General features: G+C 38.8%; 1 protein-coding gene across 1 annotated transcript in view; it reads left to right on the plus strand.

Moving 5' to 3' along the window:
- Positions 1 to 26,249, plus strand: part of akap6 (A kinase (PRKA) anchor protein 6) — a 341,777-nt gene that overhangs the window by 259,395 nt on the left and 56,133 nt on the right. The gene's annotated exons all lie outside the window — the stretch shown is intronic.

The raw sequence follows: 26,249 nt of genomic DNA on the forward strand, positions 1-26,249 counted from the left end.
AATCATTTACTCCTTCTTTTCTTTGTAGATGCTGCCTGACTTAATTGTTTTTACTTTAGTATTTCAGCATCTGTAGTTCTTGCCTTTTCCCAGGCTCTCATTGTTGGGATTAAAGATATAAGGTGCTGCATACGTTGGCCAAATTATCAAAGAAAATTGCCGACAATGGAAAAAGAGGAATTGAGATGAAGGAAAAGTAAACATTTTTTCCATCTTTATAAAGATGAAATACAGCATATTATAATTTTATCTTTTACGTAAAGATTCAAAACTTGCTGGTTATTTCACCACATAGGGGCCAGCATGTCATGAAAAAGGAATATGCAAGAGGTACCATAGGCATGAATTATATATCAATGGAGTCATAGAATTATACAGCACACAAACAGCCCCTTAGGCCCAATTTGTCCATGCCGACCAAGGTGCTGTTCTCAGATAGTCCCATTTGCCTGCACTTGGTGCATTTTTCTCTAAACATTTCCCATCCAGCAACCTATCCAAATGTTTTTTACTTTAACTGTAATTGTACCTGTTTCTACCACTTCCACTGGCAGCTTGTTCCAAAATCCACTATGAAAAACATGCCCTCAGCTCCACTTTAAATCTTTTCCCTCTCATCTTAAATCCATGCCCTCTGGTTTTAGACATCCCTACCCTTTTGATCCCTCAGCTAAGATAAATAAATTCTTCTTATTGATAATCTAGACCACTTATACATTTATGTCAAACTATCTGGATGATTTCTTTGAAAAATTGTGTCATGCCAGAATTACCCGCTGTATTACTGGTTTTATACTGATTAAAGACTTGACAAATTAACTATTTGCTTATTAATTATAATGTATATGTGACTTTTATTAAAATGATTCTACTTTTTATCCAAAATTATTCCATTATTACCAATATACCATTTATATTTTTTAAATAAAAAGAGAATGTAAACATACCTCTCTTTATTCCTTACCAAGTCCTTAAATCCGCTCCTGGTATCATATGCTTCAGTGTATTGGCAAAACGGAATTCATACCATAAAATATTAAAGTGAGAGACTGTAAGTAGGACTTTTGTGTTGCTCATCTAAGCCACATCATCAAGGGAGAAGGTAAACAAGCTCACAGTTTCTCCATAACAGAAAAACAAGGTAAATCATCTTTTGCAAATCTCCTGGCAGCTTGTTGAGTAGTATTGGTAAAAAAAAAGGAGCTGTTTCTCTAAAAACTGGAATTGGTGCATGTAGCAAGGAAGAGAAAGGCTCAAAATATTATTTATAAAATTAATGATATTTTATTGGGGCACGTTCTAACTGGATCAGGTATGTTTTGTCATTTTATTCAAGTAAAACATCACTTCAGGAATTCAGAGTTTAATAGGTTTATAGTTGCTTTGTGCCAAATGAAATCATGAATTAAGGCGATTTTGTTGAAGTTGGCAGAAATGAGAAAAGTTGATCCACTGAATGTGTAACCTGATGGGTACAAGATGTAGACCAGGGGATCTGTATCCTTGCTTGGGCCTGATAGAAAGGAGCTAAGAGTAGAGGAGCAGGAAACAGATGAGATTTAATGTAGGTGATCTCTAGGCTATGGATGAGGGGAAATCACAGTCCTTGGAGAAGGAAAACTTCTAAGAGGCAGCTGTATGGAAGGATTCCACCCCACAGCTGAAAATGATACAGGGATCTACCCCTTAGTAATAATGATCAGATCAGAGAGGAACCGAGAGAATCTGTAACTACCAACAAGTGCCTTTATTGTCTCAATTGAAGAGCATGTGAATTTACACACCCAAGTACCTCTGTGCACACCTACTAAGTTCTCCTGACCATCCATGAACAGTCAAAGAATAGAAAAGGTAATATCCAGAGAAGGAGACCCAATCTAATCTCCACATGTCTGTGGGATACTCCATTTCCTCAGTGGTTAGTCCCTGGAGAGATGTTTCTGCATTTCATTCAAACATCTGCTTTTATATTCTTTCCTTACAAGTTCAAATATCATATTTCAGTCTCATTAGCAGTGGGTCAACTGACTGACCTATATCACCTTCTTATTGGCTTTGGTCCAAGCCAACATCCATTTATTGTCTTCTTCCACAAGTGACAACTGGTAATTTATGGCTTTTTTTTCTAAATCAGTTACCAAACTAGTAAACAGCTTGAATCATTCAGGGCAGACACAGACCACATAATTTGTAAACCTGCATGTTATATCATTCCAGATAACTTCATATTCGGACATTATCTCTAGTCCATCAGATTTTCTAGAGTATTGTTGCTTCTTTGTTAGAATATTGATCCAGCTAAGGAAAACCAGTTCACAAAATAGATGATGCAGAGCAGCTTCACAAAATGGCAGCCCCAATTCTTCTGTTCCCATGGGAAGAACAAGGACAACTGGTTTGTCCACTTTCACTGTCCTTGATTCTTTCAAAATCACTGATTTATAGACTGTAGTTCTTTCTGGCCAACAAAATGCAAGAACTGGGAAAATGAATAAAGTCCTTCCAGGAAGCAATTTTGAAGGAAATATATTTTAGAGAGTTGTGAGTCTGCAGGCTTATTATAAAGGAGCAAAGATGTCTTGATTTTTCTTGGATAGTGACTGGAGTGCAGGGATAAAGATTTTTTTTTGCGATTACAATCAATTTTGATGAGACCACTTCTCGAATATTGTGAAAGAAGAATATTGCATGGATACTGGAGCTTTGAAACAGAAACTGAAAGTATACCCATGGAGTGAAAGCCAGTTAGCATTTCAGGCCAATGCACTGAAAGATGGTCCCATAATGTCGCTAACAAGCAGAAAGGATAACGAACGACCTGTGCCATGGGATCTTAAATGTCCACTTGAATAGGTGCAAGATCATCAGTTTAATGTAAGTTATGAAGCACTATGTCAAAATCATGGAAAATTATACAAAGATGGGACAGAATAAATAGAAGACCATTCAAGACTGAAGGGTTATTCATGCAAAATTACATTTAACAGTGTTTGAAGAATGTGAAGCTATAGAATTCCTTTCTGGGCTTAATGGTTGAGATAGAAGCTTTGCCAACATTCAAAATTAGATTGAATAGTGAATGGAAGAAAAGATGCCGAGGTTATGTGCAAATTAAAAGTGATTAAAACTGTTCTCTCATGGTAGATGGACACTGACAAGAACTGGTTGGTTCAAGTGCCTGTTTTCATTTTATAGCTCCCATGCCTTTTTAAGCCTGAGCTGCATTCAGCAGATTAAATGTTAAAATGAGATCTTGCGCCTATTCAAGTGGACATTTAAGATCCCATAGCACTATTTGAAGATGAACAGATGTCCAAGCCAATATTCTTTCTTCAAGTAACACCACCAAAAAATAGATTAACTGATCAATTCATCTCATTGTTCTCTTTGACCTTGGTGTGTGCAAATGGTTACTGCATTCACATACATAGCATTTCAAAGTAATTTGTTGTGAAGTGTTTTAGGATATCCTGAAAGACATAATAAGATGCTATATAAATGCAAATTATTTCATGCTTTAAAGGAATAGAATGATTTTGGTTTTGCCAATTTTAACTGAAGGAAGTTCTGAATAATCAGTAAGGTGATTTTTCTCTTTGGGACCCTGCTGGTCTTTGATAGGTGTTGAAGCAGACAGTATGTTCTTGGTCTGAGCTATTTGCATAGTCTTGACAAATTTCCAGTACACTCCAGGCAGCTTTACAGTTGAATTGGAGGACAGGAGCAAGAACTTGCGTGGATCGCAGGCTTCACTGACAAGGCCAGACATTGCCCTCTCTAATTTTGCTTGAGAATGTAGAGAGCAGGCATCTTGAAAAGCCCCAGTTCTTGTGATGAAGATTTTCCATGATGGATAAGGAATCTAGTTCAGGAACAAAAAGAAAAAAGAGTAGAAATAGATTTTCTTTTCAATATCCTTTATGACTGTGGCATCCACATACATTGGCAGCTCTTGTTCTTGAAATTGAAGGTTGTAAGTCTGGGAGTTGGAGCCAGCAAGACTTTGATGAGTTGCTACTTCACAGCCACCATGCACTCTGCTTGAGGAGAGAATACTTAAGAGTAGAGGATGGAGAATGGGTTATCTTCAAACAGACTGGTTTATATGTTGGATCAAGATTATTGAGTGATGTTAGAGTTGCAGTCATATATGCAAGGGGTCTTTAGAGGTCATGAAAGGGCATATGAAGTGTTTAAAGCTGTTTAGTTATTTTTTGTTGGAGTTGTTCCTTAGTGAAGCTCAAACTCATTGTGTGTATCTCAATGAACAAAATCTGTTACAATTTTGGAGGATCTATGTTACAATTGTCCCACTGTCTCTCAATTGACTCTTTGTGAGAGGTTATTGTGCTGCTTCTTCCGAAGACCCTGGAATTATTTTACCTTCAAGTATTTATCTATTTTGTCTTTTGACTTCATTAAAGCCTCTTTTTGGGGATCTCAGTATACAAATAAATTGGAATGCAAGGTACAGAAGAATTACAAGTTGTAGTTAAAAAATTATGGTCTAAGTCTCATTGATGATCTTAAGAGTGAAATGTCTTGGTATGGTTACATGGTGATTATTTTACTGAACATATAATATATAATCTACTTCAATAACCTAAAGATACAAGCTTGAATAGTACTATCCCTGCTGGGTAATTAGTATACAGTTAATTAAATAAATTTGGAATATAAAGCCTGTCTAAATAATAATGATAATGAGACTACGAGATTATTATTAATACCCAACAGATTTCTTAATGTCCTATAGGAAATGTGTCTTTCTTTTCCTTTCTGGCCCTAGTGATGTTGCTGCAGCTCGGGAATATAACTCCAGAGCTGCAGCAACATATTTGGCCATTTACTTCCCTCAGAAATGGGGTAGCTAATCATAAAATTCAACAACAGTTCATGATAGGCAATGAGTGCTTACCTTGCAGTGATGCAGATGTTCCCAGAAGAAATAAAAACAATACAATAGTTAAATACAGATCAAATTAATTGCAGGAGGTCTCTAGCTGAATTGTCAAAAATTCTCTATCTTATGGACTTTGGCTAGTAGTGAGAAATGAGCTTCATTATGGGGTGTTAGCTTTCACAAGTCGAGGGATAGAGTTTAAGAGTCGTGATGTAATGATGCAGCTCTATAAAATTCTGGTAAGGCCACACTTGGAGTACTGTGTCCAGTTCTGGTCACCTCACTATAGGAAGGATGTGGAAGCATTGGAAAGGGTACAGAGGAGATTTTCCAGGATGCTGCCTGGTTTAGAGAGTATGGATTATGATCAGAGATTAAGGGAGCTAGGGCTTTACTCTTTGGAGAGAAGGAGGATGAGAGGAGACATGATAGAGGTGTACAAGATATTAAGAGGAATAGATAGAGTGCACAGCCAGTGCCTCTTCCCCAGGGCACCACTGCTCAGTACAAGAGGACATGGCTTTAAGGTAAGGGGAGAGAAGTTCAAGGGGGATATTAGAGGAAGGTTTTTCACTCAGAGAGTGGTTGGTGCGTGGAATGCACTGCCTGGGTCAGTGGTGGAGGCAGATACACAAGTGAAATTTAAGAGACTACTAGACAGGTATATGGAGGAATTTAAAGTGGGGGGTTATATGGGAGGCAGAGTTTGAGGGTTGACACAACATTGTGGGCCGAAGGGCCTGTAATGTGCTGTACTATTCTATTACTTACTGCAGTAAGATGGGCAAGCTGTGTTTACTCCACTAATGGAATGCATAGAAGGATTAGAAAATAGTGGCAGGAATGCTACTTAAAATCAACTATCTTGAGGAACAAGAAGCTGGCTCTCATATCCTTTACAAGTCTTTTACCTTTCACCTTAAACCTATGGCCTCTAATTTTTAGTTCCCCTTCCTTTCAATTAAAAAAGAGCTATGTGCATTCACTTTGTCTATACTCTTCATGATTTTATACATGTCTATAAGGTCGTTCTTTAATTACCTACATTCCAAGGAATAAAGTCTTAACCTGCACAGCCTCCCCTTATCCACAGGCCCTTGGATCCTGGCAGCATTCTTGTAAATTTTACCAAAACCAAAGCAGTCACCCTGTTACAGGAAAAACATTACTAATTTGGAAACCAAGTGCAGTTATATGACCAATAGTTCAAGTGTGGTCTCATCAAAATTTGTCCAACTGCAGCATAACATCCCACCTCCATTATTCATTGCCCTGACTGGTGAAGGCCAGCATGCCAAATACCTATTTCACCACTCAGCTTTCAGAGAACTATGTACCTGTACTCAGAATCAGAATCAGATTTAGTATCACAGGCATTTGTCGTGAAATGTGTTCTTTTGTGGCAGCAGTACGTTGCATTACATAATAATAAAAATAAATAAGTAGTGCCAAAGAAGTGGGATATTATTCATGGATTAATTGCCCATTCAGATCATTGTCCTTTCAGAAATCTGATGGTGGAGGGGAAGAAGCTGTTTCTGAAATGTTGAGTGTGTGTCCTCAGGCTCCAGTACCTACTCCTTGATGGTAGCAGTGAGAAGAGGGCATGTACTGGGTGATGGGGGTCCTTAATAATGGATGCCACCCTCCTGAGGCATCACTTTTTTGTAGGTGTCTTCGATGCTGGAGAGGCTAGTGCCCATAATGGAACTGGCTAAGCTTACAATTTTCTGCAACTTTTTCTGATCCTGCACAGTGGCCTTTCCATACCAGATGATCACACAATGAGTAAGAATGCTATCCACAGTACATCTGTAGAAATTTGTGAATGTCTTCAGTAACAACCCATACTCCTCAAATTCCTAATGAAGTATAGTTACTATTGTGTCTTCTTTGTAATCAATATTTTGGGCCTAATATTCAGATATGGTGACATCCAGGAACTTGAAACTGCTCACCCTTTTCACTGCTGATCCCTCAATGAGGACTAGTGTGTATTCCCTTGACTTCCCCTTCCTGAAGTCCGTAATCAATTCCTTGGCCTTATTGTCATTGAGTGTAAGTTGTTGTTGTTGTTGTGTCACCACTCAACCAGCTTATCTATCTTGCTTCTGTACATCTCCTCTTCAATTCTGCCAAAATTAGTTGTGTCATCTCCTAGGTCCCTGTGATCCACAACTCTCTCCAAGGCCTGACCATTCTATAAGTTCTGCCTTGGATTGAGTTTTCAATATTCAACACTTTGCACCCGTCTGAACTGAAGGGCATTTGCCATTCCTTACCCCACTTACCAAGCTGATCATAATCACCCTGTAATTTTTGATAACCTTCTTCACAGTCTACAATACCATCTTTTTTTAGTATTATTCACAAAATTACATTCACATCCAAATCATTTATATAAATAATGAAGGTTCCAGCACTGATCCCTGTGGCAAACATCTCAACATAGTCCACCAGACTGAAAAAAAAATCCTTCACCTATCACTCTTTGCTTCTTACCACTGAGTCCATTATGAATCCAATTAACTATCTCACCCTGGATCCCATGCAATCTAACCTTCCAGATTAGCCGGCCATATGGGACCTCCCTTAATGGACGCTCCCTTTCTGAGACACTGCTCCCTAAAGATATCCTGGATACTTTGTAGGCTAGTACCCAAGATGGAGCTGACTAGATTTACAACCTTCTGCAGCTTTTTTCAGTCTTGTGCAGTAGCCCCTCCATACCAGATAGTGATGCAGTCTGTCAGAAAGCTCTCCACTGTACAACTATAGAAGTTTTGAGTGTATTTGTTGACATGCCAAATCTCTTCAAACTCCTAATGAAGTATAGCCGCTGTCTTGGCTTCTTTATAACTACATTGATATGTTCGGACCAGGTTAGATCCTTAGAGATCTTGACACCCAAGGAACTTGAAGCTGCTCACTCTCTCCACTTCTGATGCCTCTATGAGGATTGGTATGTGTTCCTTCATCTTACCCTTCCTATAGAATCTCTTGGGAGTTTCCTTAGTCCAGCCTGCCTGATCCATCCTATACTTCCTTTTTGCCCACTTGATCTCCCTCTTAGATGTCATCGAGAGATTCATTTGTTCCCTATCACATAAACCCAATGTTTGCCTCCTTTTTCCTGAACAGTGGCCCTTCAATAGCTCTTTGCTGAAAGCGTTCCCTGAACTTACTAGCCTTGCCTTTTACCCTAGCTGGAGCATATTAGTCCTAGGTTTCTGATATCACACTCTTAGAAGCTTTTCACTTAAAGTTCCACCATACACATGTGCACAGCCAAATGAAACAATGTTCATCTGGGACCAAGATGCAAAACCCAGTATATGTATCACATACAGCACATAAAATAATATTGACACCATAATATTAACAGATAATAAATATTTATTCTGTAGATGGACTAGATGAAGATCATATATGAGGTATTGTTAAATAAACAAAAATGCAATGCTGTCATAAGTAATGTGTACTTGGTGGTAGCAGTAATCTCACAGCCCAGGAGAAGAAGCTGTTACCCAGCCTAACAGTCCTTGTTCTCATATAGTGGTACCATCTGCCTAATGGTAGGAGATCAGACAGATTGTTGGATAGTTGGGAGGGGTCCTTGATAATTCTGTGGGCTCTGAAAACACGGTGTTTCTGATATATGTTCTGGATGGGGGAGATAGAGACCTATTAGTATCTTAGTAATCCTTACAATCTGCTGCAATCTTGTGGTCAGATGACTCACAATTTTCATACTAGATGGTGATTCTGATGGTCAGGACACTCTCAATGTTGCTCCAGTAGAATGTGGTCAGATTGGGGGCAGTCTTTCTCATCTCAAACTCCTCAGGAAGTGGAGGTGCTGCTGTACTTTCTTGACTAAAGTAGAGTCATCTTTTTACATCTCTCTAGAAAACAGTCCCGTCCAGTCAACCTCTGCAAGATCTCACCAAATGCTTTCACAAGCTTAGTACGTTATCCTGTATACCTGTCCTATTTTCCACCATAATTATTTTAAAGCTAATAGAATAATGGTTTCAGGACCTTAAGTGCCTCCGGATTGATAATTCAGTCACTTGCCCTATCTTGTTGCCTAAGAAGGAATATAGTGTTGCATGCTTTCTAGTATGAGATTGTGGGCTTATCCAAGGACTTGAACATCATAGAATCACAAATAAATTGGAAAGAAGTATTGTGCTTCAGTTTTGATTTTTGAATGTGGCTTACCACTGTGCTATTGAGAGCATACTCACCAACTGCATTTCAGTATGGTATAGCAATTGTCCCCTATTGGACTGCAAAGCACTCCAGCGTGTGGTGAAAACTGCCCAGCGGATTATCGGCACCAATTGCCCACCATTGAGAACAATTACCATAAATGATGCCTGGGCAGAGTGAAAAGCATTATCAAGGATGCATCTCACTCTAACCATGTACTTTTTACTCTCCTCCCATCCAGTAGGTGCTTCAGGAGCCTCCACTCGTGTACCAGAAGGCTCAAGAAGAGCTTCTTCCCTGAGGCTGACCCTGCTGAACCTCCCATCACAGTGCTAAGCAGTATTGCACCCATATTGGGCTGTCTCAGTACTTTTATATTTGTGTGCTGTTGCACTTACTTTTTATTCGCAGTCATTTTGTAAATAACACTATTCTTTGCATTTCTGGTTAGATGCTAATTGTATTTCATTGGCTTTGTATCTGTACTCAGCACAATGACAATAAAGTTGAATCTAATCTAATCTAATCTAATCTAATACATGAGTTCTTGAGTTGAAAGTCAACCTCAGAGCTCTTGTCTCTCAAGTCTAATTTAACACATACTCCCTTGTAGTGTCACAGGTAGGTAGGTTCTTAAAGAAGGCTTTTAGCATTTTGGCCTTCATAAATCAATGCATTTAGTACAGTAATTGGAATGTTATGTGGAAATTGTATAAGATGTTGGTGAGGCCTAATTTGGAATATTGCATGCAGTTTTGGTCACCTACCTACAGGAAAGATGTAAATAAGATTGAATGAGGACAGAGAAAATTTATGTAGATGTTGCCAGGACTTGAGGACCTGAGTTTCAGGGAAAGATTGAATAGGTTAGGAATTTATTCCCTAGAATGTAGACGATTGAGGAGAGATTTGATAGAGGTACACAAAATTATGAGGGGTACAGATAAGGTAAATGCAAGCAGGCTTTTCCCACAGAGGTTGGGAGCAACTACAACTAGAGGTCATAAATTAAGGTGAAAGGTGAAATGTTTAAAAGGAACATGGGGGGAACATCTTCACTCAGAGGGTGGTGAGAGTGTGGAATGAGCAGCCAGTGAAAGTGGTGCATGCAGGGATGATTTCTATGTTTAAAAGAAATTTGGATAGGTATATAGATGAGAGGGGTATGGAGGGCTATGTTCCAGGTGCAGGTCGATGGGATTAGGCAGATTAATGGTTTGGCACAGATTAGATGGGCTGAAAGGCCTGTTACTGTGCTGTAGCATTCTATGACTCTATAATTCTATCTGTGAACCACAGCACTTGAGCTTTGGGGAGTCCTGAGTTACACTTACCCATGCTTCTTCTTAAAGGACTAAAGTATGGTTGAAGTGACAATTAATAATGTAAAGAGGCACTGGAAAACACTTTGGGTAAATATTCCATGAATCTCAATAAAAGAAGATTAGAAACTTGAACGGAGGTTCCAAATTTGAGCCCCTTTATTTAAATATAAGTGTTGTGTTTGTATTGCACTTCAAAGAAAGTTTCACCAAATTACAGAGCTGCTTTGTTGTGGTAAAGTATTTTGTAATTACAACACCAGCAACCCAGGTTGCTGTCTGTAAGGAGTTTGTATGTTCTCCCGATGTACTGCTTCCCATCAGTTGCTCCAATTTCCTCCCAAAATCCAAAGCTGTACAGGGTCAGGTTAATAATTTGTGGCCATTCTTTGGTGGCACCAGAAGCACGGCAATGCTTGCAGGATAGCCCCAGCACATCCTCAGAATGTGTTGGTCTTTGACATAAACAATATATTTCATGACATGAGTCAAGGTTTCAATGTGTATTTAACAAATAAAGCTTATCTTAATCTTAATCCTTCTCTTACCTGGTTCCTCATCACCTTCATTACTTAACAGATTTCAGAATCTTCAACCTTTTATCTCTCTACCTCTCTCTTTGCCTATACTCTTCCATTCACTCACCTGATTTCATCTGCCATCACTGCTTCCTCACGTAGTTCCACCTATGCCTGCCAGCTCTCACCTCACCCTTCCCCTTCACATCTATAATGGCTATCTCCGTTTACATTCTCAGTTCTGATACATGGTTGAGACCCAAAACATCTGTAGATGGTGCCTAACACAGTGAATTAATCCAGCAATTTATGTTTTTCTCCAGATTCTAGCATCTGCAGTCTTTTCTGTCTCTAAATTAATTCAGCAGTTTTTCCTGAATTTAAATTCAGTTAAGGCCCCTCTTAAGCAGACAATGCGTATGTAGGTTTATTTTATAGGAGTGTGCAGACAGAAGATGAACTCAAATGGTGTTCCATTGTGGAGTGAGTCAGCTTTTTAATTAAATGAAATGATGACTCACCAGTTTACCCTTAAGGCGGGAGCATCGGGGCTACAAGCAGAGATTTGGTTAATATCACATCATGCCACTGCATTATGAGCTGACACAGGTTGGTGAGTAAAAGAGAGCAGGCAACCAGATCACTTAATAGAGAAACTGTCGTAACAGTACTGAAAGTGATCATTCAGTGATCTTAGTAGAAGTAACAGCAAATTGTGCACCTGGAGGACCAAGACAGTTGAGCATAGCTGTGATTGATGGGCATATGGGGACTGAAGTGATCAGAACTGAGGAGAGCTCAGCATCACCATGTAAGCATTCCAGGACTGGAATGAAGCATATTAGAATATCACCTTCGGTTTTCGTACAAGAGTAATTGCTGGTACAATGCCAGAAAATCTGCTCACATACAGGTCTTGCTGCCCCACCCTTCTCTTGATGTTCTCTATCTTGTGGCATTGGCATTATATATGAGCCATTTACTGTGAAGGTATGGGGCTCAGGCTAGCTTTTTTCATAATCAGAGAAACTAAGACAAATGAGCTCAACATGAGGAGAAGATTCTTCCAACAAAAGATGCATGAAATAAGATGAAATAATCTAAAAGATCCTTTGCTAATATATTTTCAGAACCATGTTTGTTACTGAAAAAGTATAGCCAAGGGAATCAAAACAATGCATTGAATCTAGTTCATTAACAAATACAAATTAATAGCCTATTAATTTACCATTATCAATGCAATTTCATGAATATGGTTGGTGATTATGAACATAATTTTTGCAAAGTGCCTTTATAATAACTTCCTTTTAACCACACTATTGCAAACAAAATTATTATTTTAAACTTGACTAATCCTATCATGGAAACCAGTAATGTAAGAGTGAAGCAAACAATCTTTAAGTGATTATAGCTACCCATATTGCAACTCTGTATTTTCATAGTCTAACACAAAAATAAAAATTAATGGCATAGTATAAATTAGGAAAAACTCGATTCATAGTATTAATTTATTATTTGGCTTCCTTTTTCTTTTAGAATTGATTTTAACTAATAGTGTATCTTTTTGTCTTTTATTTTCATGTTTGCACTTAATCCCATTGTAAAGCACTTTGAACTATATCATCTGTATGAAAAGTGCTCATTAAGTAAGTTACTATTACTGATAAAATCTTCAAAACAGTGAATTAAAATCTATAATCTTTTTGATTTGATGCAGACAAAATAGTACGTCATAGGAGTGCTTAACAAAATAATGAAACCAAATAGTCTATAATGAGAAGGAGAAACTGTCCCAAATTATTTACACCCATTTTGTATTTAATCAAGGTCCGGATATGTAAATAAAGAAGCTCCTTATGGTGAGGCGACATAATTTTTCCAATAAATATTCAGAAAATCACATGATCAACAATGGGCAAGGCCATGCATTTAAAAATTTCCTCTCTGCTGCTCACTTTATGTAATTTTTAAAGATCTAGTGCACAGTTGCTACTTAATTAAACTGATTATGAAAACTCTTGGTCTGGTTTTAGGTTATGCTTAAGATAAATTTTCCTTTTAATGTCCGAAGTGAACAGTATGCATTACCACAATTCAAGTAAGGTACATTTCAGTGCTTTTATTAATGAGAGACTGTCACATTAGCATAACAGAGTACAGAAATGGAAGTGGACTTGCTTCAATAAGATTTTAAAACCTCTCCATAAAACTGTCTCCAACCATTTTTGCTTAAATATGAAAATTTATTTTTCTCACTAATAGTGCATTTGCTCCCTTCTCACTAATACATTTGATTACCCTTTCAGAGTTTTGAGTACAGGGCTACTTATTTTATAGCTTATACAGTACCATGTGAAATGTGCTACTAACAAAAACAATTATTTTCTATTAAGTTAGTAGAAGCAATTTTGATGTCATGACAGTATTTATGGAAGATGTCTGACATCCATCAGTGAATCTTCTGCAGTTGTGCATAAATATTTTCTGAATAATATTACATTCAGGACTACTTTTTCCTGTTTCACTAATGCAGGAAACAATCCTAGTAAAGTCAAAAATTGATTAACAGCACTATTGAAAAGAGATTGGAAATACTGATGCATGATATAAGAGGCAAACAGTCCATCTTCTTATTAACAATTCCCAAGGCAGAGATGTTTTAAAATAACATTGATTTTACTGATATTGGTGTAAAAGTAATAAGTTATGATGAGATAATTATGATGACATAATAATAAATAAAATATCCTCCATTGGACTAGCATTCTCATAATTTCTGATGTGTTCCCTTATGAGTAAAATATTTGCAGAAGTTATGTCTTTGTTCATTTAGGATGATTTCTCTGATATAGCTTATTCCTTGATGTTATGAATAATAATTTATGTAGTGAAAATCTAAAAGTATTTAAATCAATCTATTTCTTAAAACTTAAAGTAGATTTAACTTTCTTTAAATTTTGTGAAACATTAATTACTTAAGTAATGTAGTTAAGCATAGAACATGCAGCATATATAATTAGTTTGTATGGTTGATATGATTTATTTAAATGCATTTCAATACTTAAAAGTTTTATTTCTATCACTCAGACTTCTGTTGAAAAGAAAAATCATCAAATCCACATATTTTCATTTAACATTCATTTACTCGCTACATTGTCATTCCATGAAGATTATTTTGCCATATTTAAAGAATGGATATTGTATTTTGTGCATTCAAGTATTAACTAATTAATATTCCCTATAAAAAGATACAAAATGAAATCAAAATTTCCTCTGTCATTCGCAACTGTGTACTATCCTAGATAACAGTAGTTAAGATATTTTATGAATGCGACATAGCCAAGGAATAAATAATTTTAGTTTGTTGTTATTTTGCATTGATTTGTTATCTGTCATTGTGCGGTTGTTCACATAAAAGCTTAGATATTCAACACATTTCCAGTAAATATGATCAGGCAAGACTTTCCATTACTTTCACTCTCACATACTGTAATTCAAAATTATTCCTAGCATCTGATTCCATTTTAAAACAATACCAAGACTTGTTTAAAAATATTTCTAAGATGGATTCATTTAGGATGCTATTTTTATATTTTATCATAACATTTTACATATGGATCACATTTTATGATTGATGTAGACAAAGTAAGATGCAACTTCATGCTATGTACAGTATGCAATTTTATTTTAATCCCAATATTACAGGTGCTGAGAATACCTTGGTAATAAGATAGAAACCAGGTACTTATGATGATAATGCTAGCTTTAACTTAAATTAACAATCTGTAGGAGAATATCATAATCATAATTTCCAAATGTGCTGATGAAATTATAGTCAAGCAAGAAATGATGGCCATGAAATCAAATTCAGAAAGAATTAGGTATTCTTGATATTGTGGGTGCAACATAACATGGATAAATATAAAATAATTAATATTGAATCAAAAGAACTTGGTAGGACTAATAAAGTGATATTGGGATAGTAATACATTAACCTGTGATTAAAAATGAGTTAATTATGTCAGAATATGAAGTCAAATATGTTTGAAAAGCATGGTACACATTAAGAATGGCTTTTACATTTTTGGTCAGTCTGTAAATTTAAATACATCATTGTTCTTTTAAAGGTTTAAAGATGATCAAAGGAGATGATACTGGAGTTTTACTTTTTAAATTTAATTTGAAAGAAGACTAAATTCACTGCAGTGTATTTTTCAAATAACATGGAGAATAAGTTGGGAAAATTAGGATTGTAAAACAACAAAGGACAGACTTTTTTACACTCCCAACTATATATAAGGTTCAATTTACGCTTATTCTTCTTGTGGTTATGTGTTTTTAGCTGCATTTTAAACTGGAAATCCTGTTTACTCAGTTTTGAGATTATCCTTGCTTTGTACAACTGACATAATTCCCTCCGGCTGTATCAGCAATGAATTACACTCAACTGCCTGTTTCCTCAATGGAGAATCTTATCAACTATCAATTTCCTTTTATTGGAAGTTCTTTCTGTTAGAAGTCAATCCTTTCACCTATCTTAAGTTCTTGTAGGCTTCCTGGATCCATAACCAGATAATGAGTCTCAACAAAGTCCAGGTTCCTTGATCTTTAATATTTTTGAGAGTCCTGTTCAAACAAGAACTCTTTCAATGAAATTCTGATTTTGTTTGCATAATATTTTCTGCTGCAAGAACAACGGCTTAACAGTTCAGTTGAATTTCTTTACATTCAAGTTTATTTATTGTGAAGTTTCTTCAATTGTTGGAACCTGGCACTTACATTGTCACTATCAAAGTTAAGCAAAAGCCCAAAAATGTCTGTGCTGGGTAACCATTTGTAATATCTGCAGTTACGGTGGGTTATAATATATTGCAAACATATCTGAGCAGACAGTCCACCAAATAGAGACACCACTGGAAAATGATAGGATCAAAGAGCAATTCAAATGCAAACCAGGTTTCCACTTCTTCTGTGTATTATTAAGAATGATACATTCCCCAACTCGTGTCAGCAAAACGATTATAAAGGGCAGCAATAAAAAAAACATTCAATGGAACAAGAGCACTTGCTGTGAGCAATTACAGCCCAATGATTTATTTTCTAAACTAAATCAACCCCTTAATAAACCTTGATATAATTGGAGTAAAAGTACTGTGAAATAGAGGCAATCATAGACAAGTTGTTTATTTAAGCCCATGCTTAACAATCTAAAATATGATTTTCACAAGGCATTATGGATGTTCAAAGAGCAATTTTGCTTCACTTTACCTGCTGATAATGGAGCAGGAAGAAGTTAAAATGGGAAGACTCTGCTTCCCATCAAACTGGGATTAATGCTGTTGGTTTTGGTAACAGTTAAGGTTTCCTCCAACCTCCAAACCCATCATCCAATCCCTTCTCCCAAGACTTTACCTATTATAGCAGTTAAGTTTGGTAGAAGGCAATCTGTAGTTTACAAGTTTTACCCTACTATATTGATAACTGTTCCTTGCCACTAGATAAATCTGAGCAATTAATTAGTGGCCTGGTATTTAACATTCCAAATGGGATTGCCATATTCTCTTGCCATGCCTGCATCTTGGTAGTTTCAATCCTTCCAAGGTAACAGTGATGATTAGTATTTAAGGATGATTAATATCATAAAATGTATCTAAATTCTGAAGTGCTTTCATAAATCCTGGAGCCCGACATCTAACCGCACTTCCTCACACTTAGCCTTCTAAGCAATGGTCAAGTGACACTTCGGAGATCCTAACCAATGTAATCTTGAGGCAAAGTAGTTAGCTTTGATGGCCTTTTCTGTATTGTCTTTCACATACACTGGAGGCTTTATGCCTAAAAGCTATATTTTGACATGTAATTGTGATTGTCACATTGCTAAATGTGGCTGTCATAGTGTGCATGTCAGGTTTCCATAAACAACAATAAAAAGTGATGTTTTATTAATGCTGTTTGATGGCACGAGCATACACCATGATACCTCTCTTGTCAAAAAATATTACACTGAAGGGTCATTTGAAAAACTCTGCAAGAGTCCAGCACATCTCAAAATTCAATGGGTACAACAGCATGCCACACAATTTCACAACCAAGGATCTGGTCCTTTACCAGGAGCTTCAGAGCATGACAGAAGGGGAAAATGAAGGGAGGGACAAGGTAAAGGGTCCCTTTTGGCAGAGTTATTAGACAGCACATCAAGATGCAATCTCAAGACACATTTTCATTCCTCTTTTTTTGTCTATTACAATACCCACTGGACCACAATGAAAAGAAATTCTTCATGTTGAACCAAAATTCTACATGAGGTTTATACATCAAACCATTAAAAATGTCACAGTAATATCAGCTCAACACATTTGTGTATTTGTTAGGTATTAGCATTGATATATATTTGCTCCAGCTGAGTAGACTCTTAATAAGCTGAGAATGGCTATTAAAGGCCATTGGCTTTCAGTAGGGATACCTTCCAAGAGCAACCCTACTCATTGAAGCCCACTACACAATAGCCTTCTAGGCAATGGTCAAGTTACACTTAGGAGATCATAACTGATGTAATCTTGAGAGAAAAAGGAGTTATCTTTCATTCACAGGGCTTCTGTTACATCTCTAGTTTGCGGGTAAACAATCCCACTAGCTCGTTGGAGGAGAAATTGCTGAGTCCTGTGACACTGTGCAACTCATCGTGATGGCACAGTGTTAAATTACTGGATTAATAATCCAGGGGCCTCATCTAAATATCCAGAGTTCATATGCTAATAGTCCCATAGGTCATATGGGAGCTGTGGAATGGAAATTCAGATAATGCAAACAGAGGCGGTGTGTAGCAAGACTGTCAGGAAGGAGCAGGCAGATGATAGGTCAAAACTGCAGTCAGTGGGATGAGTTGCAGTGTAACAGGGAGACAAAATCAAAAAGGGTATTGAATATAGGACTGAAGGTGTTACATTTGAATGCATGCAGTATACAAAATAACGTAGATGATATTGTCATTCCGTTCAATATAACAGGTATGACGTTGTGGGCATCACTGAGTCGTGGCTGAAAGAAGATTGCACTTAGGAGATTAACATCCAATGATACACATTTTATCTAAAAGATGTGCAGGTAGGCAGAGGGAATATAAGGTGTTGCTACTCCGCCCTGAGGGTGGCCTCATCTTGGAACAAGAGAAAGCCATGGGCCAACATGTCCATGAGAATAGATGACATAGGATTGGAAGATGTAGAATCTTTGTGGGTGGAGTTAAGGAACTGCTAGGATAAAAAGACCCTGATGGGAGTTAAATTCAGTCCTCCAAACAGTACCCAAGCAGCGTCGAGCGGGCAGCGGAGTCCATGGAAGCAGAGTCCTGGGCTTTGGCTAAGTGGGCTTCGGCGTAAGGGGACTTCGGTAAGCTTGTGTGATTGCTCGCTGAGGGGAAGAAGGTAAGGTCGCTAGGTGCTTTTTAGACATTCTATTAATCCAGTTCAGGTATGGGGGAGACAGTCAGAGCAGTGGTGTGCTCCGTGTGCAGTATGTGGGAGGTCAGGGTCAACACAGTTGTCCCTGATGACCACACCTGCAAAAGGTGCGTTCAGCTGCAGCTCCTATCAGACCGAGTTAGGGAGTTGGAGCAGGAGCTGGATGAACTACGGATCATTCGGGAGGTGGAGGCAGAGATAGATAGGAGTTATCAGGAGGTAGTCACACCAAAAAACCAAGAAGTAGGCAGATGGGTGACGGTCCAGAGAGGCAGGGGGAGCAGGCAGAGAGAGCAGAGCACCCCTGCGGCCATTCCCATTAACAATAACGTACTGGATACTGTTGATGGGGATGACCTACCAGGAATGAGTTGTAGTGGTCCTGCCTCTGGCACAGAGGTTGAACCCTCAACTAGAAAGGGGAGGAGGGAAGAGAAGAGAGCGATAGTTTTAGGGGACTCTATAGTTAGGGGGGCAGATAGGAGATTTTGTGGGGCAGATCGGGAGTCTTGGATGGTATGTTGCCTCCCTGGTGCCAGGGTCCGGGACATCTCAGATCGGGTGCAGGCTATTCTTGAGAGTGAGGGCATGAACCCAGATGTAGTGGTCCATGTAGGGACCAATGATGTAGGTAAGGTGAGTGAGGGGGTCCTGCTTAGAGAGTTCAGGGAGTTAGGAGTGAAGCTGAAAGGCAGGACCTCCAGGGTGACAATCTCGGGATTGCTACCTGTGCCACGTGTGAGTGAGGCGAAGAATAGAATGATTATGCACATTAATACGAGGCTGAGAGCATGGTGCAGGAAGGAAGGGTTCAGGTTTTTGGATAATTGGTCTTTGTTCCAGGGACATTGGGATCTGTTTCGAAGGGATGGTCTACATCTGAACCGGAGGGGTACTAACATTCTTGCAGGAGTATTTGCCAGTGCTGCTCGGGGGGGTTTAAACTAGATGTGCAGGGGGCAGGGATCCAGATACAGAGGGTTGGTCAGAAGGTGCATGGGGTTAAATGTGTACAAGGTTTGGGTGATCTTGAGAAGGCCATCAAAGTTCAGGGTGCAATTTGCCCGATGGAAGTTCAAGGAGCTGGGTTAGGTACAGTAGGCAGTGTTTTAAACAAAGAGAGGAGGAATGGGCTAAGAATTCTATACTTGAATGCGCGTAGTGTCAGAAATAAGACAGATGAGCTTGAAGCTCAGATGAAAATGGGGAACTACGATATTGTTGGGATAACGGAGACATGGCTGCAAGGGGATCAGGCCTGGGAATTGAGTGTACCAGGGTATACGTGCTATCGTAGAGACAGAAATATGGGAAGAGGGGGTGGGGTGGCCCTGTTAGTGAGGAATGAGATTCAGTCCTTAGCAAGAGGTGACTTGGGAACAGGGGAAGTAGAGTCTGTGTGGATTGAGCTGAGGAACAGTAAGGGTAAAAAGACCCTAATGGGTGTTGTGTACAGGCCCCCAAACTGTAGCGTGGATATTGGGTACATTGATTAGGGAGTTAACATTGGCATGTGCTAAAGGTAATGCAGTCGTTATGGGAGATTTCAACATGCAGGTGGACTGGGAGAATCAGGTAGGTGCTGGACCCCAGGATAGGGAGTTTGTGGAGTGTCTAAGGGATGTATTTTTGGAACAGCTTGTGCTTGAGCCAACCAGGAACGAGGCTATTTTGGACTTGGTGATGTGTAATGCACAGGAATTGATAAGTGATCTTGAAGTAAAGGAGCCATTAGGAAGTAGTGATCATAACATGGTAAGTTTTTATCTACAATTTGAGAGGGATAAGGGCAGATCAGAGGTGTCAGTGTTGCAATTAAATAAAGGAGACTACGGAGCCATGAGGGAAGAGCTGGCCAAAGTTAAATGGGCGGATGCCCTGGCAGGAAAGACAGTGGATCAGCAGTGGCAGATATTCTTGGGCATAATACAAAAGATGCAAATGCAGTTCATTCCAATGAGAGGGAAGGATTCAAAGAGGGGGAAGGGGCCACAGTGGTTGACAAAGGAAGTCAGAGATTGTATAGCATTAAAGAAAAAAAAGTATGACAGGGCTAAGATGAGTGGGAATACAGATGATTGGGAAAGTTTTAAGGAACAGCAGATCTTAACTAAAAAAGCAATACGGAGAGAAAAAATCAGGTATGAGCTTAGTCTAGCCAGAAATATAAAAGGGGATAGCAAAAGCTTTTTTAGCTATGTGAAGAGAAAGAAGATAGTTAAGAACAATGTTGGCCTATGGAAGAATGAATTGGGAGAAATTGTTATGGGAAACAGGGAAATGGCAACAGAATTTAATGCGTACTTTAGATCTGTCTTCACCAGGGAGGACACAAGCAATCTCCCAGATGTATGGATGGGCCAGGGTCATAAGATATCAGAGGAATTGAGACAGATTGACATTAGGAAAGAAACTGTGATGAGTAGACTGGTAGGACTGAAGGCTAATAAATCCCCGGGTCCAGATGGTCTGCATCCGAGGGTTCTAAAAGAGGTGGCTCAGGAAATTGCGGATGCATTGGTAATCATTTTCCAATGTTCCTTAGATTCAGGATCAGTTCCTGAAGATTGGAGAGTGGCTAATGTTGTCCCACTTTTCAAGAAGGGAGGGAAGGAGAAAACGGAGAACTATTGCCCTGTTAGCCTAACGTCAGTCGTGGGGAAGATGCTTGAGTCCATTATTAAGGACGAAATAGTGGCACATCTAGATGGCAGAAATAGGATTAGGCCGAGCCAGCATGGATTTACCAAGGGCAAATCATGCTTGACTAATCTGTTGGAGTTTTTTGAGGGTGTAACAAGGATGTTAGACGAGGGTAAGCCAGTAGATGTTGTGTACCTAGATTTTCAGAAGGCATTCGATAAGGTGCCACATAGGAGATTGGTGAGTAAAATCAGAGCTCATGGCATTGGGGGCAGGGTTTCAACATGGATAGAAAACTGGTTGGCAGATAGAAAGCAAAGGGTAGCAGTGAATGGGTGTTTCTCGGACTGGCTGGAGGTGACTAGTGGGGTACCACAGGGCTCTGTATTGGGACCACAGCTCTTTACAATTTATGTCAATGATTTAGATGAGGGCATTGAAAACTATATCAGCAAGTTTGCTGACGATACTAAACTGGGTGGCAGTGTGACAGGAGAAGAGGACGTTAGGAGAATACAGGGAGACTTGGATAGGCTGAGTGAGTGGGCAGATACTTGGCAGATGTCATTCAATGTTAATAAATGTGAAGTTATCGACTTTGGAAGCTGGAACAAGAGGGCAGAGTATTGTCTGAATGGTGTCGAGTTAGGTAAGGGAGAAATGCAAAGAGACCTAGGAGTCCTAGTTCACCAGTCAATGAAGGTGAATGAGCAAGTGCAACAGGCAGTGAAGAGGGCAAATGGAATGTTGGCCTTTGTTACAAGGGGAATTGAATACAAGAGCAAGGATGTTCTTTTGCATTTGTACAGGGCCCTGGTGAGACCACACCTGGAATATTGTGTACAGTTTTGGTCTCCAGGTTTAAGGAAGGACATTCTGGCAATTGAGGAAGTGCAGCGTAGATTCACTAGGTTGATTCCTGGGATGGCAGGGCTGTCTTACGCAGAGAGATTGGAGAGATTGGGCTTGTACACGCTGGAATTGAGGAGATTGAGAGGGGATCTGATTGAAACGTTTAAGATAATTAAAGGATTTGATAGGATTGAGGCAGGAAATATGTTCCAGATGTTGGGAGAGTCCAGTACCAGAGGGCATGGATTGAGAATAAGAGGTCAGTTATTTAAAACAGAGTTGAGGAAGAGCTTCTTCTCCCAGAGAGTTGTGGAGGTGTGGAATGCACTGCCTCGGAAGAAGGTGGAGGCCAATTCTCTGGATGCTTTCAAGAAGGAGCTGGATAGATATCTGATGGATAGGGGAATCATGGGATATGGGGACAAGGCAGGGACTGGGTATTGATAGTGAATGATCAGCCATGATCTCAGAATGGCGGTGCAGACTCGAGGGGCCGAATGGTCTACTTCTGCACCTATTGTCTATTGTCTATGTGTGCTACAATTGACAACAGGAGATAGAAAAAGCATGTGAAGAGGGCCAATGTTACAATAGTCATAGGGTATTTCAATTTGCAGGTTGGTGTTGATTTTGGATCACAAGAGAGAGAATTTGTAGAAGCTTACAAGGTGTCTTTTTAGAACATCTTGTGGTTGAGCGCATTAGGGGATCAGCTATTTTGGATTGGGTGTATTGAACTGGATTTGATTCAGGAGCTTAAGGATAAGGAACCCTTAGGAGAAATGATGAGTTATGAAAGAGGGACCTGTAAGAATTGTGGAATCGTTAGTAATGATATTTTCAAGAATTACTATATTCTGGCATGCTTCTCAAGGGCTGGAAAATGCAAATGTAACTCTACTCTTCAAAAAGGTATGGAGGCAGAATTAACTAAAATATAGGCCAGTTAGTCTGAACTCAACGGTTGTTGGAGGTGCATGATAAATTAGGCAAAGTCAGCAAGGTTTCCCTAAGGGAAAAATCTTAGGAAAGTCTAAGGAAACAACAAGCAGGATAGACAATGGAGAATCAGTGGATGTTGAGTACTTGGATTTTCGAAAGTCCTTTGACACGGTGCCAAACACGAGGCTGTTAGCAAGATAAGAGCCCATAGTGTTACAGGAAAGGTATTATCATGGATAGACTATTGGCTGAATGGCAAGAGACAGAGAGTCTTTTCTGATTGGCTGCAGGTGATTAGTGGTGTTCCACAGGGATCGGTAGTGGGAGCGCTTAATTTTAAGTTATTTGGATGATGGAATTGATGGCTTTATGGTCAAGTTTGTAGATGATACAAAGACAGGTGGAGGGGCAGTTTGTGTTGAGAAAGCAAGGAGGCTGCAGAAGAACTTAGAAAGAATGGAGAAAGAAGTGACAGATGGAAAGTGTTGAAAAGTGTATGGTCATGCACTTTGGTAGAAGAAATAAAAGTTTGGACTACTGTATTTTCTAAACAGGGAGATAATTCAGAAGTCTTAAGGTGAAAAGGGACTTGGAAGTCCTTGTGCAGGATTCCCTAAAGGTTAACTTGCAGGTTGAGTTGGTGGTGAGGAAGGCAAATGCAATGTTACCATTCTTTTCAAGAGGTCTAGAATATAAAAGCAGCAGTGTAATGCTGAAGCCATATAAGGTACTGTTGAGGCTTCTCATGGAGTATTGTGAGCAGTTTTGGGCCCCTTACCTAAGAAAGGATGTGATGGCTTTGGAGAGGGTTCAAAGGAGGTTATGAAAAGGATTACAGGATTGAAGGGCTTACTATATGATGAGCATTTGATGCCTCTGGGCATGTACTCATTGGAATTTAGAAGAATGAGGGGGGATCTCATTGAAATCTTTTGAATGTTGAAATGATTAGATGTGGAAAGGACGTTTCCTATATTGGGGGAGTCTAGGACCATTGAGCATCAAGGGATGTCCATTTAGAATGATGATGAGAAGGAATTACTTTAGCCAGTGCATCTTGGAGAGGTTCAAAGAAGGTTCACGAAAATGATTCCAGGTGTACAGGTGGCCACTGAGTGTAGTTTACCTGAATGTAGTGTTATCCAGAATGCATTGCATGTAGCAGTCTTCAAGGTGGTAAAAAAGATATTACAAACTAAATTTCTTTTTAGCACGGCAGTGCATGGCTAAACTCATGGGCTTTGACTCTGTTTGTACTAAATGATTTAAACTCACGATTAAAATAGTAGATTTCTCCTTTAAGGAAACTTAAGGAATTGTAGATGGAAATGCATTACTGCCTAAAATTGAATAATACACTTTAAAGCCATATTTGGCAATAAATAAATGGGGAATTTATCATCTATCTTATTTAAAATTCAGAAATGTTAAAGGTACAGTATGCTCTTATTATAGAAATAATGAAATTCTACCTATTATAAATTTATGGAAATTTAAAATATTGCAAAAGCAATACATCAACAAATAGAATATCCCTGTAAAATATCTTCCTGCTGATGTATAACTCAACACATTTTGCAAAGGAGTCAAATAATTGTTCATTTTGCAGCTTGCTTATATGAATTGAGTGCCAGTTGCCAAGATAAATCTTTATAAACTGCACCAATAATCTAAATACATTCTGCTGACTGAAATTCCTTACTTCAGTTCAAAATCATGTGTTCTGTTAATTTTTTACATAAACACCGCACACATGCAATAGGGAGATTGAATATGGTGATTTCTCTTCTCTACCTTCACCCTATTAAATTTAATTTTATTTCAGTATGAGTAAGTTACAGGATTAATAATCTGATCCAAGAATCCAGATGGTTAAAAAGCTGGTCTTAGTGATAATGACAAATTATCCTTCAAACCTCATCTGATTGACTTACGTTCATCAGTATAAGATATATTTCAATTCTTATCCTAGCCTGGCTAATGTGGTTGTGTCCAGGGTGCTCCATGAATTAAAAGTAAAAGAAGGATGAAAATGGGCAGAACACTTGAGATCAACCAAAGCACCAGTGCAAAGTACCAGTGTGCAAACTGACAGAATTGTCCCACATGCCAATCAAGCAACATCCTGACCTAGGCCTACTTGCAGAATCACACCTTACAGGATGATAATTTCCAAACTCCTCCATCATCATTGTCCTGTCCTACCAGCAGGTTAGACCACTAGAGTTGATGACACTGGTTTGCACACAGAAGGGCTGAGTCCTGGAATCCTCAGTTATAACTCCAAATCCTATAAAGTCTCATGGCAGCAGTCATTTGTCCTAATGCCTGTGAAACCACACTGGAACAGATTTTCCATGTGACTCTACTTTTTGTCAATGATGTCTGGCTGAAGTTGCCAGAGTACCAGTCTTGATTCTTCATCATATTGTGGCAGTATTATATACTGCATCAATGCACGGTTATTAATCAGCTTCTTTATCTGAATGTCTATGTTTGCTACTGTTGCTAGTTATGAGACATATATAATATTATATAATCCCAGTTTTTCATTGTCTTAAACAAGTCCCAAATTATTAAGTGCTTCCTTTGTTATTGCTTTGAGCTGCCAGTGAATTTGCATTTGTTGTGTGTTTGGCCGTTGGATCTGCGAACTTTTGAAATGTGACTGTGTTTTGGCCATTGAAAAGCTTGGCTGTTCTCGAGTGACAAAATTGCAGGGCATGATGTACAGAATAACAATAGCAAATGACTGAACAGGTCTCATCGGCTTCCTTCAGGATCAGTTTCATAGCATTCTCTTTGGTCCACCTCCCTGACTATAAGTTGCACCTACAGAAGTTGTATGTGGGGGATGATGGTCTCTAGATTTCTTAGACACCTTTTCCATCAACTCAACAATTTGACAAATAAGTTCAAAGGGCAGGTTTGGTGTGGTCAACAGCTTCAACTGAGTTAATTATCTGCTGGTGCACACATAAATCTATCAAAGTGTGATCTAAAACACAAAAATAAAATTACAGTACCAAGATGGTTCACTCTATTTCTAGCACCTAATGCCAAATGTCCAGACTTCAGCTATTTTAACAGCTTCAGTAATCTTCCAATTTCTGCACAGCATCTGTAAACAAGCCAATTTATTGTCTTACATGCTATGAGGAAGTTTGAAGCATGGCATAATAGTTCTTGGCTAACTTCTGTCAGGTGTACTTTTAATACTTGAATATCACCTGATCAGGGCTCTGGCACCATTACCTCTCCTTCATGTTCCATAAGATTGTTTGCTTTCAAGAACATGGCCATCTGACTAATGTACAAGCTGAATCATCTTACATGCCAAGGTTTTTGATGCAGTCTCGGAGCAGCCATGTTACTCTAGCACTATTCAAAAGGG

The sequence above is a fragment of the Hypanus sabinus genome, chromosome 2, assembly GCF_030144855.1.
Source record: "Hypanus sabinus isolate sHypSab1 chromosome 2, sHypSab1.hap1, whole genome shotgun sequence".
In the NCBI taxonomy this organism is placed as follows: domain Eukaryota; kingdom Metazoa; phylum Chordata; class Chondrichthyes; order Myliobatiformes; family Dasyatidae; genus Hypanus; species Hypanus sabinus.